A 12,888-nucleotide genomic window follows, 5' to 3' on the forward strand; every position below is an offset into this window, starting at 1 on the left:
TCACCACCCCCAAGTTTAGGTCTTCATAACTTCTTACCTAGGCTACTGAGGCAACTTCCCATTTGGTTTCCTTGCCTTAAGCCTCTCCCCTACAATTGCCAATTGATTTCCTAGAGCATAAGTTTGATCACGTCAGCCAACTATTCAACAAACTCCATGGGATCCCTACTGCCTCAAGGATAAAATAAAAAGTCCTCCCTCCCTTTGGCATCTAAAGCCCTTTATGACCTGAACCCTTCCTTTCCTCTCCAGTTGTCTTACACAGTACTCTGTATTCCTTGCACTCTGTATCCCAGCCACATTGGAACTGAGAAGTCCTGGGTCTCCAGTTTCCATTTTTTTGCAATGGCATACTAAGGGCCATACTAAGAATGCAATGCTTCCTCTCCTCCACCTCCTAGAACCCCTGGTTTCCTTTAACACTCCACTCAAGCACCATATTCTTCCTACTGTTCCTCTAGCTTATAGGGCTCCCCCTCCCAAAATTACCTTGGCATTCATTTTTTATTCTGCACCTGATCATATGTGTGCATGTTGTCTCTCCGTTAGAATGTAAGCTCTTTGGGAACAATGATTGTTTCATTTTTGTCTTTGTATGCCCAAGATTTAGCACAGTGCCTGGCACACAGTAAGTAGTCAGTCTATAAGCAATAAACATTTAGTAAGTGTCTACTATGTGCCAGGCACTGTGCTAAGCATTGGAGATACAAATATGGAGAAGAAAAAGAGAAAGAGCTGACCTCAAGGACCTTGTGATCTAATGGAGAAAATGACACACAAGAAAGAGCTGAAAAGGAGGGAGAGAAAGTATGCAATATAGGGGCATGGTGGAGAAGTCACAGCCAGGTAGGAAATGAGATGTGCGGCTCCTCCCTAAAGGGAGGCTTTGAAAGAGTTCATAGCTCCACTCTCCAATCAGAGAGGCAGAGGGTAGTGATAAGGTGTGAGTTCCAAAGCTGATTTAATGATGAGACTTTCCTAATGATGAGCTTCCTAGGGCATGGTCAAGAAGTCAGAGAAGTCCCAGAATCTGTATCCAGGGGAGAAATGCTAAGTCTGCAGATGGATGCTAATGGCTGGGAAAATTAAGAAGATGGACTGAGAAGGGTGAGAAATTAATAAATGCTTGTTGACTAACTGATTAGCACACAAGCAGAGGAGAATATACATAGAGGGCATGAGAACAAAGCACAGACATGGCCAGGGTAATCCATACCACTGAAGCTACAGCGTGACTAGCATCCTCTAGTGACATCATCATTTTACTCTCTGCTATTCACTACTAGACATATCACTGTGCTGCTCTAATGGTTACTGCTGGGTGTTACTCTCTACTACCAGCTTCTATCTATTCAGGACCATCAATTGGTCATCTCAGCCCTAATGCAATCACTAGAAAGCCTCCTCTGGATAAAGGCAATCTGATAGATGTTTAGTCATAGCCAGAGTAATGAGCCAACACATAACTAAGAGGGAAGGAGACAAGAAGCCAGGAAAAGTACAGTCTGAATAAAATTTGTATGTTTTTTAACTCCCTGAGTCTAAGGATAAAGTCCATTCCTTTGACCCAGACAATTATCTGACTTAAGTTTAGAAATACCCAAACTCTTCTTCAGCTTGCCATGCAAATTAATTTGAGCCAGTACAAATCTAATCAAAGAAGACAAGGTCATTTCTTTCCATTCTCTTGGCTTAAATTCCAGCTCTTATTAGGCATTTGTAAAGAGTAAACCTCTCCAGTTTGAGTACTATATTTTGGCCAGCAAAAAAAAATTGTGCTATCTCCCTACAAGTATTATCATAAACTCACAATGAAACCATGTTTCCATGATACATATAGTAAGTGCTCTTATCAAATAGAGACTGAAAAGTCCTGGGTCCCAAACCCAGCTTAGTCACTGACTTTCTGATGTAGTTCCCCCTATAATAGGAGTCAGGGGACGGGGGGGACGGGGGGGGGGCAGGAGACAATAAAGGTCTGATCCTTGTTGAAGCAATCATGGACATTTTCTGCCTGCTGCCATTTCAACATGTGGAACTTTGGAAGCTAGTTTCAGGCAAGATGATTCAGGGATTCATATTATGTGGTGACAAAAGGCCTTCTAATTGACATTGGAGCCAGAAGGACTGAGGATTCAGGAGGCATGGAGGAAGAGCTATGTGCATACAAAAGTATCACCAAGCCTTTTTTACACTTTTCTTTCCTGGTGGCCACTGAGGCTCAAAGTCAATTTTTGAATTGTTTTGAGTTGCCAGGTGAGGAAAGGGGGCCATTCATCCAAAAAACATGGCACGTCTGTGTCTTTTGTGTGTATTCCTTCTTGATCTTCAATAAACAAGGATTCAGAGAGAGCAGTGCCCAGGTAATGAGTAAGACCAGGAGATCCATCTAAGCCCTCATTCTCACTGGCAAACAGAGCTAATAGCAGTGATAGTTAAGACCAACAAAAGGCCAGCAAAGCAACCAAGCCATCTGCTTAACCCAGCCCACGAGTGTATTACCCAGGCTTCTAAGACACCGTGCCTTGCAAAGAACCAGTCCAACTGAACAAGCCAGAATCAAACTTGGTGGAGAGCACATGAAAAAAAAAGCAGGAGCCTGAAGGAACCTCCTCAGCTCCATGTGCTCTTGGTAACCTCTTTTCTTTGAGTCTTCTCTTCCTGGGGACTTTGGGTATGTGTGAGAGAATAAGCCCCTAATTTGGGGAGATGGTTTTGTAGCCACTACTCTTGTTCTCCTTTCTCAATCAATATTTTTTGCAAAAGCTAATGGAGCTTGATTGATATTGTAAAGCATGCCAAATTGGGACTTAGGAGTAACGATGTTAGAAACTTTAACTTCTCAGTGCTACCCCTACAACCTCTAGGACAACAGTAGTCATTGCCCTGTGGGAAACCTAGTCTACTAGTCCAATATAAGTCAGGAAAGAGATATCAGCATGGATGCTACATCCACTATTTCCAGGGTGGGGAGATAGTTTGATCATTAACATGTTAATTGTAACGTGGATGTATGTTACCTGAAATATAATATGGACCGCAATTCAGCCTTACATGCTGAAATTATTGGTCATAATCTTACCAGGAAAAAAATCAATTATGATTCATGGAAAGACAAAACTCGTTAACTTATTCAAAAATAACCGTGATAGAAAGATTTGCTGCCTTCCTGGGGCATATATCCAGGACACAACATAGAACTTCCTGAAACTTGTCAAATCTAATGACTTTTATGTCTTTCCGATGATTCACACAGGCAAAAATGATACTGCCAAAAAGGAATCTATAAAGCATCACTAAGGGTTATGCAGTTCAGGGGAAGAAAATGAAGATGTCAGGAACAAGGCCGATGTTTCTACCAGTCACTGACTGAATAAAAGAGCTTCAGAAGAATGAGCCAGATTTGGCAATTAAAAAAATAAACAGTTAAGAAAATGGTGTTTGACAACAGACTTTGGATGAAGTGCTCTTAACAAGGACTAGTAAAAATGTATTTGACTGTAGTCTTGCAAGAGAAGAGGAAGAATAGCAGTAGAGACACCCAAAAACTCACAAGAGACCAAATCCAAGAAAGGATCAACTAGATGTTAGGAAGTTGGGTCTGTATTAAAAGAAACAGAATTGTTCCTGTTCTTGTGGAGCTAATGACTTCATCAGACACTATTTTAAAATTAATTTAATAAGCTTTAGATCCTCCTAAGGTATAAAAGAAGTAACTGCTGCCCATTTTTTTTTCAAAATAATACTTTGTCTGCCAACGTTGGATATCCTGCCATCGCTCTGCCCTAGTCTACAAGACTATAGTTGAATAAGGACTAAAACATTTGGTGATTTTATCTGCACAGGGTTGTCTTACTGGGTCTGAATGGCCCTATAAATGAGGCCCATCTATTTGCATGAGTTCATTGTATCAGTCCCTTCCAATTGGCTCCTACTCATAGAGACATGGCCTTTGTTTCACATACAAAGATGATCATCTCAACCCGGCATCATTAGCAACTTTGATTTGTTTTTTTCAGTAGTGATGACAGATCCACATTGAGCTTATCCCCACTTGTGACCAACATCATGTATTTACAAGGCTAGCTAAGGTTGGGATGCCAAAGTTTACTGGCCTGGAAGAAATCCAAGTCATGACCCATTGGCCTCAGTACCATGCTCCAGACAGGGGAACTTTATTCCTAGACTAATATTTCACACTGAATTATCTTTGTCCTTTCTTTTCCTACTTTTTGGTCTATTCCAACACATCTGAGTCAAGAGAATTAGAGTATTCCCTGAACCACAGTGAGGCACTTCTTGAGTAGGATAGCTTCCAATTGAAGGCAACTCAGGGCAGATGACAAGTTCTCTGCCTTATACTTTGAAGTCCCACAGCATTTCTCTACCTTTGGCCTGAAAATGGAACCCCAAAGAAGTATCAACTTTCAAGGGCTCTAAATATCCCCAGTCACAAGTATAGCCCATCATCCCACACCATATTAAATGTTTGAAAAAATTAGAGTATGTGGACCATAGAGCACACTTTGGACTCTTGATTCATTTTCGTTTTCTCCAAGTGCCTGAGTGACCGCACTGAGCTACTGAGCAACCTTTAGCTGTAACAGAAGAAATTCCTTCCAGGCAGTTTGACAGCCACCTTTTTAAAAACCAAGAAATTTCAAGCTTTGTTTCTGATACCTTTGTGCACTCAGGAAGCTCTAAATAAAGTCTATGGCTCTCTTCCCACCCCCTTCACAATCCCCAAGGGTTCCCTCCTCTTTGCCCCTTTTTTTGCCTTATATTAGAGCTCACATGTAAACCCTGAGACCAGAAAGCCTTAGAGTTTTCCTAGAGGTGCACAGAGGCTCCAATCTAAAGTAAAAAGTTATAAACCCACATAACCCTAATTTTATGGTTATAAACTATATTGGTATTTCATAAGTTTAAAAAGGCTGCTAAGTGCTTAGCTTGGGAATGCTGAGAATTTTTCTGAAGTTGGATTTATGAGAGAATTAGCTGTTAAATCACTGTAGGGGAGGAGGAGGAGATTAGAACCTTTTGGATGGGTCTCACAAATCAGAATCCCTATTGCATGAAACCCAATGCATTCAGTCTGATTCTCCTGTTACAGCTCCACAGGGGACAAGCATGGGACAAAGTGCTTTGTCATATAGAAAGGAAAGGCCTCTGTCTGTCCCTCTTGTAACTAAATACCCACACCCCCTGCAAACCTACAGAGGACTTTCTAAAGCAAGTTTATAACACTCCCATCTCTAGTCTGTCAGTTGAAGAATCAGGTTTATTGTAAAATGTTAATGAAGCCTCCTTCTATCACACCCTAGACACATCATATGCAATCACAGCAGAACCAGAGAAGACTAAAAGATGGTATTGTAAGTACAGCCTTCATGTGAGAGACTCATGACCTGAAGGGCCACTTACACTTTGGGGGATTTTTTCATTTCTCTGACTTATGCCCCTCAACTTCACCCCACCAAAAATACTGGCAAAAATCACACTACCTGAAAAACCAGGTGTACTAAAACCAGGTCCCTTGAAAGAATACAGTTTACCATAAAGAAAGTTTTATTGAAAGACCAAGAAAACACACAGAAACCCTCCAATAAGCAACTGTCTCCCAAAGATCCATGTAAATTTCTAGTCACTCAGAGACCTCTCTCACACTGTAGTTCCCCTGCAGATGAGTTTCCATGCTGTTCTCAGATGGTTTCTATAGCCTGCCTCATGCCCTCTGCTGATGGAGTGGTTCCAGTGGTAAAGTTCACTCTGTGGTCCCCAGTAGCTCCCAGCAGGTGTTACCAAGCTTTTATACTCTGTCTTGGCTCCTTCTACAGATCCATTATGTTCCCAGCAGGTGACATCAAGCCTTGTGTGCTCACACTCCCTCTCTCTCCTGTTCTGGCTGAGACTCAGACTCACAGAATCTTAAAGTGGGAAGAGACCTTAGATATTATGTAATTCAATTCCCACATTTTACAGATGAGGAAATTGAAGGCCAAAGAGCAAACGACACTTGCTCCAAGGTCACACCACTAATAAGTGACAGCTGTCATTTGAATCTAACTCTTCGAATCTCTAATGCTTGTGCTCTCTCCACTGTACCAATGGTTCCCATTTAGCGGTTCTTGAGCCCCAAAGGGGCTCAAAGTGTTCCAAAAGATTCATACTAAAAATTATTTAATGGTGGCTTAAGCACTAAATAATTGCCCAATTATATTACAAATATTTTTCTTCTGTGAAAACAAGCATTTGCATGTTTAAGGCAGTTTAAGTTTGTTTCTGCAGCAATTACATCAACACCTACAGAAACTACAAACCATCGTGATCACGTGCGCAATGATTTTGGTGTTCATACAGAGATTACATCAAAATCTGACCACTCCCAACAATGCACAACATGTCCTGTAATTTCTCAATCCATCATCAAATTGTTTCCAAATTGCCACAAGGATTTGACATTCAAGGACAAGTGGTCAGGCACCTACATGCACATACCCTCATTTCCTGCACCAAAGTAACTTCTGTTAGCTTGTAACCACATACATATCATGCATAATCACACAATCAAGATTGCCAAAGTTTGTGTTCTTAAAGTGCAAACAGGCTCTTTGAAAACAATGATCACTGAGTATGTGTACTACGAACTCATCAGGGAACCAGACTTAAGGCTCATCTAGTGTTACCCCAGATTTTGTTCAAATATAAAATTCCAACATCGTTTACATGTGATCGTTACATTATGTTAAACATCCCTTCTAAGTTGTAAGTTATTTCATTAAAAAATGTTATTTGTATCCAATAAATCTTATAAATAAGGTAATTTAATATGAAGTTTTGCAAATAATAACAAAGATATGAGGTCTTGCTGGATGGTTTTTTTTTTAATTCTTACAGAATCTCACATAAAATCTTCATATTTATTATATAATTAGAGTTTTATAGGCTTATATTTTTCAGTTTCATGATTATAGGCAGAATAAATTTTACATTTTGTAATTATATGGTGCAAAATTTAATTTGAAGCTTTTGGAAGCAAAAGTTATCATTGTGGTTATTGCAAGCATTTAATGAACATAAAAGCATATAATGAGTAGTATATTAAATTCCCCTGGAGGTTCACAACATTTTGTTGTTGTTCTTGAAAGGAGTACTCGGAACAAAAAAAAAAAAAACCACTGAGAACCACTGTAGTTGAGCATATTGCCTCATGCTCTAGTTCCATATTGCTCCCAGAAGATGGCTCCAGGCATAATTGTCTCTTACTGAACTGCACAGTTATCATTTGACCCATTTCAAAACTCAAATGGATCTGTGAGCTCATCAATTTGAGGTCAAACCCATTCATGTCTGACATCCTGTACAACACTTGGCTATATCCCCTCAGAAGTGTGTCACAGAAGGTCTACCCAATGTCCTGGAGGCCTTCCTCACTTTCTCCTGATTGTCAGGACATCAATAGGGTACTCTACCTGTCATCCCTCATTTTTTTTTGTCACATGAGGGATGCCCATCTTTTCTTATCATACAACTCCTTGATATGTATTAGTCCTGTTTTTCTTCACTGTTCTTCATTGGTCACATTTTGAAGCAACTCTCAATTGCCCTCTGTATATTAATTTTTAGTTCTGCTGAAGCAATGGTGTTCCATATCTTGGAGTTATACAGTGACACTGGTAGAATGTTAGCATTCTGAGAAAGAAAAAAAGAGAAAAAGAGAGAGAGAATAGTTCAGAAACAAGAGTCTAAGTATTGTAGGCCTGTATCTAGCAAAAATAGCCTCTGCTTATTAGGAAAAAAAACTAAGTATTATTGAAAAGGAATGAAATTTCCTGAATTGTTATCACTCTGAGTTCTACAAAAAGCTGAAGTGCTTTAAATTCTGTCTCTCCTTCAACCCCACATTCATATGGCAAAGATTTTACTTCCAAGTTTCTGTTTCTTTAAATTGCTCCCTAATTTTTAATGTTTTTCACGTAGAACTATGACTAGTCATAACTGCTAAGAGATTCATGTCTATTATTAGTTGAATACAGGGGGACTACCATGGAGGAGATCTGAAATGGTTTGTAGTACACAAAACTAAATAGTACAGAGGTTTGAATTTATTTCTAAATTAGCTAGGATTTTATCATGGCTTGGGGGCTCTGAGCTATTATCAGGAGAATCTTATGGTTTTAGTTACATTAGTAACACAAGCTACTAAATAGCAAAGTAGATTGACCATGTAATTTAAGATCATTTACCTTAACCTTTGCAGAATAAATATATTTAGGACCTATAGAAGACTTGGCAAAGGCAAGAGACTTCCTCAGTAGCAGATATCCACAGGCAGAGTTTACACTCTTCGTTTTTTCTTTTCTTTTAAGGTTATCATGTTCTTTGCCCCAAATAGTTTCAGCACTAACTTAAGGAAAATCATATCTCTCCATCTCTTCAACTCCTCCCAACAAGGAGCTGAGGAAAAAGTGAACTTGCCCAAATCTTTATGAGGGACCTGACCTTCACCTTAGATCTTCAAACCTTGCCAGACAGTGCCACCTGCTGGTTACAAAAATAATGGAGTTATTCTCCATTACATGATAGAGGTTAAGTCATATTTCATCTTGGTGGGCCAATTGCTATTCTGCTACCCTTATAGTAAGTGATGTTTTTGCATAAGGACAGTTAAGTAAAATTGTAGTAGCTTCAGGAGTGTTTAGATATGGTGACTCAAAATCTTGATATCCTTCTTTGCCTCTGACATGCTGAAGAGTGCCTTCCACCCAAGGAGACACTCCTCACTCCACCAAGGACCCCAATGGCTCTTCAGTTTTTTTCTCTTCAAAAAACTGCACAGAATTATTCAAATCATTCCAAACCATTAAGGGTCTCTACTAGTGACCAGCTCTCCTCAAGAAGAGTGTTTTTCTAAGTTCTGGGCAGGAATGCCACTAGGAATACCACACATTCTCCTAAAGCTTCTGGGAGGGAGTAGAGAATAGAGGAAAAAAACCCTAGCTCTTGCTACATCTGATTGACTTAACTTCACTGTGGTTAGCCAGAACAGCAGGATCATGCTATGATCATAGTGATATAGGCTCAGAAACTCAGAAGCAAATAGGGCTATATAGGCTGGAAGGGACCTTAGAGATCATTTAATCCAAATTCTTCATTTTATAGGTGAGGGAACTGAGGTTCAGTAGCTTGACCATAATCACACAGCTAGTTTCAGGGACAGGATTTGAACCCAGGTCCTCCTGATCACCAAATTTTCTTGTGCAACTTTTTATGGTGGATTTGAGAGGTGGGAGGGAGCTGAGCCTGTGATTTCATTGATATAGGGAACTCCCAGTGAAGAAACTATTAATGATTAATAATAACAGCATTTATGTAGCAATTTAAAGTTTACAAAGTATTGTACATAAGTTAACTCATTTGATCCTGGAATCAACCCCATGAGGTAGGTACTATTTTTTCCCCATTTACAGATGGGGAAACTAACACAGAGAGAAGTTAAAAGATTTATCCAGAGTCACCCTACTAGAGAGTGACTCAAGTCTTTCTGACTTGGTTTGTCTGCTAAGCCACTCTGCTTCTTCCTCCAAAATAGACCATCCATTGTTCTGCACACAGAAGTTTTCACAGGGGCACTTCAAAGTTAAGAAACTCTCAATGTAAGAGAATTTGGTGGTGCAAAATAGCCCTGAAAGCATGGTCATTTCTTGTCACTGAGTCAAGATTTGCACTCAGATCTTCCCAGTTCCAAAGACATTTTTATCCGCTAGGCCACTTTTCTTCTATCCCATAATTTAAAATCTTTAAAATTTTCATGATTTCCTCATCCTACCTACATTGTAAATTACTATCAGGCAATAGGACTTCTTGCACAATAACCAAAAGAAGAAGGGAGAAGCAAGTATTTTCCCCAAGGAAGGTACAGGATTTAAAATGCCTATTTCCTTTGTACTACCCCCTCTTAGTCCCCTTGGCCTAGAAGTACTTTACATTTGGTAACTCATTTGATAGGGCAGCTAGATGGAGTTCCAGGCCTCCAGGCAGGAAGACTCATCTTCCCAAATTCAAATCCAGCCTCAGATTTACTAGCTGTGTGACCCTGGGCAAGTCACTTAACCCTGTTTCCCTCAATTCCTCATCTGTAAAATGGACTGGAGAAGAAAATGGCCAACTACTCCAGTGTCTCTGCCAAGAAAATCCCGAAAGGAGTCACAGAGAGTGTGTAATACAGTACCTCTCACATGGTAGGCACTTAATAAATGCTTGGTGACTCACTCTTTTCTACTCTTGATTGTTTTTTTTCTGGGCAATTTCCATCATCTATAAAGAAGCTATAAATATTTATAGATTACAAATCTATAACTGTTTCTAGTTCTCCAAAAATGCTCATTACCACAGTAACAAGTGAGAAGCAGTAAGTTGTCACCTCAGGATTCAGGCTGTAAAACCTTAGTATGGATGAACTAGGGTTAAAATTGTGTCTGCCTGGTAACTCCCAATAATATACCTTTTTGGATGAGGCTAAAAGGAAGTGAGTTTATTCCCGAATTCCTTTCTGGGGAGGCAGCATACAAAAGCAGTATCTGTATTAAAATCTTTTTAGTCATTAATATCTTTGAATCTTTTTTTTTAATCAGCCTTATGATTGCTTTCATCCTATTTCCTTCCTGGCATTTCAAGTTCTTTTCCCTCCTTTGAGAAAATACTTGCTTATCCCTTCTTCCTTTGGTTATTATGCAACAAGTTTACTTTTGGCTGGAAGCCACAACCCCTGAGTTCCCAGCATCCTGTAAAAGCAATGCAGGATGTGTGTATGCTGTGACCTAAGAGGAAGACCATGCTTTCAGGGCTATTTTGCACCACCAAATTCTCTTACATTGAGAGTTTCTAAGCATCCTCAGGTACATTTGATTGCCCCCTGTTTCAGTGCCTTCATTTTGGGGAAAATGTTGGTTCTTTAAAGGAACCTAGGGACAATTGTTAACAGGGACATAAACATGCACACAAGTCCCTGGTTCCCTCTCCCAATGGCTCCCTCTTTCCCTCCACCCAGCCACACCACACCTGGAATCTCTAAACTCAAACCTGGCAGCCTTCCTTAAGCCTGAAGTTTTCTTTCTCCTCCACTATTCACATCCCAAGAACAACTTTTGACTTTAAACTTATAATTACTCACTTGCACCAGTAAATACCATAGCTAAAAATAAACAACACCTGAAAGTTGCTTTATGTCATACATAAACCAAGTCTTTTTTTGCTTGGGCTGGGGGGGAAAAACTCGCCCTGCAGTGCCCCCTGCCGACCAACCCTAGGAGAGGATTCGAGAGAACTCAAATCTGTGTATGATGAAATTGAAATCCCAAAGTGACCCAGTAGATCATTTTAGTGCTGGACAAAAGAAATTTAAATGAGAGCTCTCTAGCTGAAAAACAATTTTAGGTTGCATATGAAGGTTTCCTTCTGTTTCCTCTCTCCCAGCTCTCCTTCCCTGGCTACATAATTTTTCAAATTGAAGCTATTGATTTAGGGTCTCACGTAGATGGGATTTTGCACCATTGCAGAGCCAAGCAAAGGGATGAGATTCTAGATTCTGCTGGAACTATAATATCCAGGGAGAGGTTGCAGGGTATACTTTAAGCAGGGAAGTAAAAGACAACCTATTCCTTTCTTGTGATTCCTGTGCAGGAGAGTCATTCATACAGAATAATTGGAGAGGCTCACCTGCCCCAAATTGTCTTTACTAAAATGCTACCATCAGAGAGTCATACCTTTGGGCTAATGAACTACTTTTTGAAAATGCAGGCCTAGGTAAACTAATGAACAAGGTTAAGCTACTGGGGAAGAGAAGGGAGGTGGATGATGTAGGACTAATAGTAGAACCTTCAAGAACAAGTTCTACAGCCTCCGAGGGCACACTGCATGAGAACACTCAGTGGTCAGAGCAGGGAAAAGGGAGTACCCACAATCATAGATTCTCCAATTAGAAGAGACTTCAGTCAAACAGTCTGAAGAAGTACGTGTTAAGAATCTTTTGTTGAGTGGTTTCAGTCATGTCTGACCCTTCCTGACCCCATTGGGGTTTTCTTGGCAGAGACACTGGAGTAATTTGTAATCTCCTTCTCCAGCTCATTTGACTGATGAGGAAACTGAGGCAAATGGGGTTAAGTGACTTCCCCAGAGTCACACAGCTAGTAGATGTCTGAGGTCAGATTTTGTACTCATGAAGATAGTCTTCCTGACTGCAGAAAGACTGGCACTCTATGCGCTGTGCCACCTAGCTGCCCTTTTAATATTACTATGTGCCATTAGCCCTGTGCTAAAATGCCTGGGATACAAAGAAAGGCAAAATCAGTCCCTGCTCTCAGGAAGCCCACAGACTAAAGGAGGAGACAACATGCAAACGACTATGTATAAACAAGCTATAAACAGGATAAATTGGAGAATAGCAACAAAGGGAAGACATTAGCATTAAGAGGGATGAGGAAAGGCTTCTTATAGAGGGTGGGATTTTATCTAGGACTTGAAGGAAGCCAGGAAAGCCAAGAGATGGAGATAAAGAGGGAAAAAACTAGAGGCATAGGAGACCACAATCGAGGAAATATTCAAGGGTCAAGAGTTGTGGTGTCTTTTGTGACAAGCAAGGGGGCCAGAGTCACCGGATCACAAAAGACAGAGGTGGGGAGGGAGGTGGAGGGATGAAATTATAAGAAGATTGGAAGAGTAAGGAGCGAGCCAGGTTTTATACAGTGTCCTAAAAGTCTTCATGCACTTGGCTCTCCCTGTATAATCATTTGATCCTAGAGGTTTTAGGAAGTCACTAGATCTTTTTGAATAGGAGGCCACCTCTTCCAATAAGCAAGAATCTACCCTAAGATATACCTCACAAGTGGT

This window comes from Trichosurus vulpecula, chromosome 1, assembly GCF_011100635.1.
Source record: "Trichosurus vulpecula isolate mTriVul1 chromosome 1, mTriVul1.pri, whole genome shotgun sequence".
NCBI classification, from domain to species: domain Eukaryota; kingdom Metazoa; phylum Chordata; class Mammalia; order Diprotodontia; family Phalangeridae; genus Trichosurus; species Trichosurus vulpecula.